The sequence below is a fragment of the Papio anubis genome, chromosome 5, assembly GCF_008728515.1.
Source record: "Papio anubis isolate 15944 chromosome 5, Panubis1.0, whole genome shotgun sequence".
NCBI lineage: Eukaryota > Metazoa > Chordata > Mammalia > Primates > Cercopithecidae > Papio > Papio anubis.
In genome coordinates, this window is record NC_044980.1 from 123,010,884 (window position 1) to 123,016,886 (window position 6,003).

A 6,003-nucleotide genomic window follows, 5' to 3' on the forward strand; every position below is an offset into this window, starting at 1 on the left:
CATGATTGTATATTTAGAAAACCCCATTCTCTTAACCCAAAATCTCCTTAAGCTGATAAGCAACTTCAGCAAAGTCTCAGCATACAAAATCAATGTGCAAAAATCACAAGCTTTCTTATACACCAATAACAGACAAACAGAGAGTGAAATAATGAGTAAACTCCCATTTACAATTGCTTCACAGAGAATAAAATATCTAGGAATCCAACTTACAAGGGATGTGAAGGACCTCTTCAAGGAGAACTACAAAATCTCTTCTTGATTCTTGATCATTATTCCAACAGCAAACCATATAGGTTAGCTTACCTGTTTCTGAATTTCACATAAATGGAATCATACAAAGTGTATTATTTTGTTATATGGCTTCTTTCATTTGTTTGTGAGATTCATCCATGTTGTGAGTAGTATTTCAAGTATTTAATTGACGTATTGTTTTTCATTACATGAATATACTACATTTATTCTGTTCTTGATGTAAATTTAGGTTATTTTCAGTTTTGGAGTATGAATAATGTAGCTATAAAAATTCTTCTATATATATGTAGGTGTATGTATGTATTTATATATGTATTTCTATTGGGCATATATCTAAGAGAGAACTACTGAGTCATAGGGAATATGTATGTTCATTTTAGTTGATACGCGTTTTCTCAAGTTACATTCTCACTAGCAGTATAAGAGGGTTCCAAACCTTCCAGTGCCTTGACAATGCATGGTATTATCTATCTGTTTAGCTTTAGCCATTTTTTTGTGGATCCATCATGTTATCGCATTGTCATTTTAAGTTGCTTTACCTTGATGATGAATAAAGTAGAGAATGTTTTTATATCTCTGTTGAGTATTTACATACTCTTTTGTGAAGTACTCTTTCAAGTTTTCTTTCCCATTTTTCTGTTAGATTTGTCCTTCCTTTTTTCCTTATTTGTACAAGTTTATTATTTATTCTGGGAGCTGGTTCTTTTTCATAAAATCTATTGAAATTTTTTTCTCCAGCTCTGTAATTGCCCTTTTTAATTTTCCTAATGGTGTTTTTAAAGAACAAAGTTCTTAATTTTAACATAATGCAAGGTATTAGTCTGTTTTAATGGTTAGTTCCTGATGCCCTATTTACAAAATCTTCACCTACCCTAAAGTCATGCAGATATTTTCATGTAAGTTTTAGAAACTTTTTAAAGCCTTTTTCTAAAATAAACCTTTATATTTACATCGACAGGTCATCCATTGTAGGATGTAAGAGATCAGTTTTTACTTTTTTCCCTTATATGAATATCCAACTGATCTGGCACTAATTACTTAAAAGACCACCCTTTCTCCAAACTGTAAGCTCTATTTTATATTTCTATTACTTTGCTAAATTTTTTCAAGTCTCTTCTTCCTACGTTTTTCACAAATCTCTTTTTATGCTTCTTGCAATATGTCTATCAATGATTTTATTTTTTTCTCCCTTTTTTCTTTAGCTCTGCCAGTTTAGTTTTTATCTTTTTTAAGCTTATTTGTGTATTAATTGAGTTATTTTTTTGAAGAGGCGGTTTTTTTTTTTTAATTTGTGTACAATTTGTACCTGCTTCTGATGAGTATTCTTAAGTTTGCAGTATTTCTTTCTTCTTATTCATCAGTATATTTGCAGACATCTCATGATGCTGCTGGCCTTTTTTCTTCCTTTTCACCTCTTTCTCCTCATCCCATCTTTTTTCTTCTTTTTCTTCTTCATAATCACTTATCTTGAGTGGGTATAATGGAGGTATCTTAATTGACTAGCAGAAAAGGAAGAATCAGCTGGCGGTTTGAACTTTGTCCTCATAACTACATTTTTTTTTTTCATTTTTGTTTCTGCCTGAACTAGTGAATTTGTTCTAGACTAGCAGAAAGCCTTTTTGTTTCATAAGGGTGTCAAGCATGTCTATTTTGGATATGATACTTTACATCAGGAGTGTAGATCAGTATAGTTTCTGTTTCACCTTATCTTACCAAGAACTTACTCTGTAAAAATAGTATATCAGGATGCTAAATGAAATTTAAGACTCCCCTGGCAAATAACCTCTTACTGTCATTCCAAACAACAGGTCACTGGTTTTCCTCCTTAGGGTGAATTGCTTATTTTGGAAGACTCATGCTGTGTCCATTCTGACTCTCTGCTTCTCCATGATCTGTTATGGGGTTATGGACATAGTCAATTCTTGTTTTATGTATAGCTAGAGGTTCATTTGCAATATTTGAGCCTATGAACCTGACATTTATGCTCTCACTCGTATATAGAAATAAAAAAGTTGATTTCATAGGACTAGAGAGTGGAATGTTGGTTACCAGGGGCTGAGTCAGCTGGAGAGAGGGGTTGGGGAGATTTTTGACAAATGATACCACATTTCAGTTAGATAGGAGGAATAAATTCAAGTGATCTCTTGAATAACATGATCACTATAGTTAATAACAATATATTGTATACTTTAAAATGCTGGAAAAAATAGATGATAAATGTTCTCACCACAATAATAACTACGTGAGGTAATGAATACATCAATTAGCTAGATTTACTCATCCCACTATATATATACATATATATATAGTGGGAAGTGTGTGTGTGTGTGTGTGTATATATATATATACACACACACTTCCAAACATGTGGTACATGATAAGTACATGGAATTTCATCTACCAATTACAAATAATAAAACTATTTTAATTTTTAAAAATATAAATATTATAAACCATTTTTGTTATGAAATACGATACCAAAAATGTATTAACTATTTTCATTTAGATGCTTTAGTTTATTGCTGGTTTTCTTTTTAAATAAATCTTTTAAAATTAATCCTGATTTTTTTAATTTTACTTTTCAGATGCAACAACTGTTCCATGAAAATTATGAACACAATCGGAAGGGTTACATCCAAGACCTTCACAATAGCAAAATCCATGCAGCTATAACACTTCACCCCAACAAAAGACCTGCATACCAATACAGGCTGCATAATTACATGCTCAGCCGCAAAATTTCTGAACTTCGCTACCGCACCATCCAGCTCCACAGGGAGAGTGCCCTGATGAGCAAGCTCAGTAACACAGAAGTGAGCAAAGAGGACCAGCAGCTGGGAGTGATACCTTCTTTCAACCACTTCCAGCCTCGGGAGAGAAATGAAGTGATAGAATGGGAGTTCCTGACAGGGAAGCTCCTATACTCAGCAGCTGAGAACCAGCCCCCTCGACAGAGCCTCAGTAGCATTTTAAGAACAGCACTGGATGACACTGTCCTACAGGTAATGGAGATGATCAACGAGAATGCCAAGAGCAGAGGACGGCTCATTGACTTCAAGGAAATTCAGTATGGCTACCGTAGAGTTAACCCCATGCACGGGGTGGAGTACATTTTGGATTTGCTCCTTTTATACAAAAGACACAAGGGAAGGAAACTGACTGTGCCAGTGAGACGTCATGCCTATCTTCAGCAGTTGTTCAGCAAGCCTTTCTTCAGAGAAACCGAAGAGCTAGATGTCAACAGTCTTGTGGAGAGTATTAACAGTGAAACTCAATCATTCTCCTTTATATCTAATTCTTTAAAGATATTATCTTCTTTTCAAGGTGCCAAAGAAATGGGAGGGCACAATGAAAAGAAAATACACATTCTCGTTCCTCTCATCGGAAGATATGACATTTTCTGGAGATTCATGGAGAACTTTGAAAACATGTGTCTTATCCCAAAGCAGAATGTAAAGTTGGTCATTATCCTTTTCAGTAGGGATTCTGGCCAAGATTCCAGCAAGCATATTGAGCTGATAAAAGGATACCAGAACAAATACCCCAAAGCAGAAATGACCCTGATCCCAATGAAGGGAGAGTTTTCCAGAGGTCTTGGTCTTGAAATGGCTTCTGCCCAGTTTGACAATGACACTTTGCTGCTATTTTGTGATGTTGACTTGATCTTCAGAGGAGACTTTCTCCAACGATGTAGAGACAATACAATTCAGGGACAACAGGTGTACTATCCCATCATATTTAGCCAGTATGACCCAAAGGTAACAAATGGGGGAAATCCTCCCACTGATGATTACTTTGTATTCTCAAAAAAGACTGGATTTTGGAGAGACTATGGATATGGAATCACCTGTATTTACAAAAGTGATCTTCTAGGTGCAGGTGGATTTGATACCTCAATACAAGGCTGGGGACTAGAAGATGTAGATCTCTACAATAAAGTCATTCTATCTGGCTTAAGGCCCTTTAGAAGTCAAGAAGTAGGAGTGGTGCATATTTTCCATCCAGTTCATTGTGATCCTAACTTGGACCCTAAGCAGTATAAGATGTGCTTAGGATCCAAGGCAAGTACTTTTGCCTCAACCATGCAACTGGCTGAACTCTGGCTAGAAAAACATTTGGGTGTCAGGTACAATCGAACTCTCTCCTGACAGTCCAGGCAACACATTTTGCCTTTTTAAAGGGGAGTTTACCTCATTGTTGGTTGTTGTTATTTTTATTTTATTGTTATTTTTATTATTATTATTGTAATAATTTTATTTTGTTGTCCTGGTCTTAAACTACTCTTGGTTGTCTTCCTAAGGGTGTTTTTTGACCTCAAGCAAGAAGAGTCTGCAGTTCACTGATGTTTCAGATTTCTACTGAAGTCAATATGTGTTATTACTTTTATATATCTGTATTTGAGATTGAGTTAAATCATGGTAATCAAAATGACTTTTGAAACTCATTCATCACAAGAGACAGCTTAGAAGAATGTTCTCTTTGGGCTTAAAGATGCAATATCGACTTTTATTTGGTTTCTCAAATTCAATGTGATACAAATATTTACTGGTGAAAGGTACCACAAAAGTGCTTTATGCTTCCTATGGGGAAGGGACTCTGTAACATAAACTTGAGTTTTGTAATTTATACAAGGACTTAAATATATAGACAATAATTTTCTTCATCTTTAGAATTTTTAAAGTAAATGAACACCTATGATTGTATGTTTATTTTTTAAAAAAAGTTTTAAAAATTGAGGAGTTTTGTTCCACAAGCAACCGGTACTGGCTACCCTGGTCTTATGACAATTATGAGCTCCTCACAACTGTCTGCTATAAATGCGAATGAACTTTATTTTCTCAAGGAAATATGATTTAATTAAATATTCATGTACATTTTAGAAGCTTTATGAAATAATGTCCTTCATTTGCTGGCAAGAAGATAAAATATGACAGAACCTGTTTATTTAAAATAAAACACAGGTATAGCAGTATTCTTTTTCAAAAATGCCGACAAGGTTTTGTTGTTTCCTTTTACTCATACTTGATACGTTTCTGTTCATACTCACCAAAATATGCTTGCTGAGCAGGCTTGAAAAGTTAACAAGGGATTATGGTATGCTGTTTGTATTATTATCCTGGAAAACCTAGCCTTCATAGGTGATTAACTGAGCAATTTCTTTCTTTCTTTTTTTTTTTTTTTTTTTGAGACAGAGTCTCGCTCTGTCGCCCAGGCTGGAGTGCAGTGGCCGGATCTCAGCTCACTGCAAGCTCCGCCTCCCGGGTTCACGCCATTCTCCTGCCTCAGCGTCCCGAGTAGCTGGGACTACAGGCGCCCACCACCTCGCTCGGGTAGTTTTTCGTGTTTTTTAGTAGAGACGGGGTTTCACCGTGTTAGCCAGGATGGTCTCGATCTCCTGACCTCATGATCCGCCTGTCTCGGCCTCCCAAAATGCTGGGATTACAGGCTTGAGCCACCGCTCCCGGCCGAGCAATTTCTTTACTCAATAATTTACTATCTGGGAGAAACCTCCTTCCTCAATCTCTTCAGCTTTGGGATCAAGCGAACCCAAGAACAGCTCAAAACTTGCCTTTAATATGGGTTGGTAGGTCTCTCAAAAGTCAATGGGGAAATGATTAATATCACATCAATTTTATAATTATTAAAAACACATCAGGAAATATCTCATTTAGCTTTACATATCATTCTTTCTTTGACCTGGATCAGTGGTGTCCAGTTTCTAGAAAAGCATAATTGGGTTAAAGAAGT

General features: G+C 35.6%; 1 pseudogene across 1 annotated transcript; it reads left to right on the plus strand.

Annotated features, from left to right (window-relative positions):
* Positions 1-1,541: 1,541 nt before the first annotated feature.
* Positions 1,542-5,242, plus strand: LOC116274955 (annotated as a pseudogene). The gene has a single exon (XR_004183819.1). The product of XR_004183819.1 is annotated as a chondroitin sulfate synthase 3 pseudogene (transcript).
* The last annotated feature ends 761 nt before the right edge of the window (positions 5,243-6,003 follow it).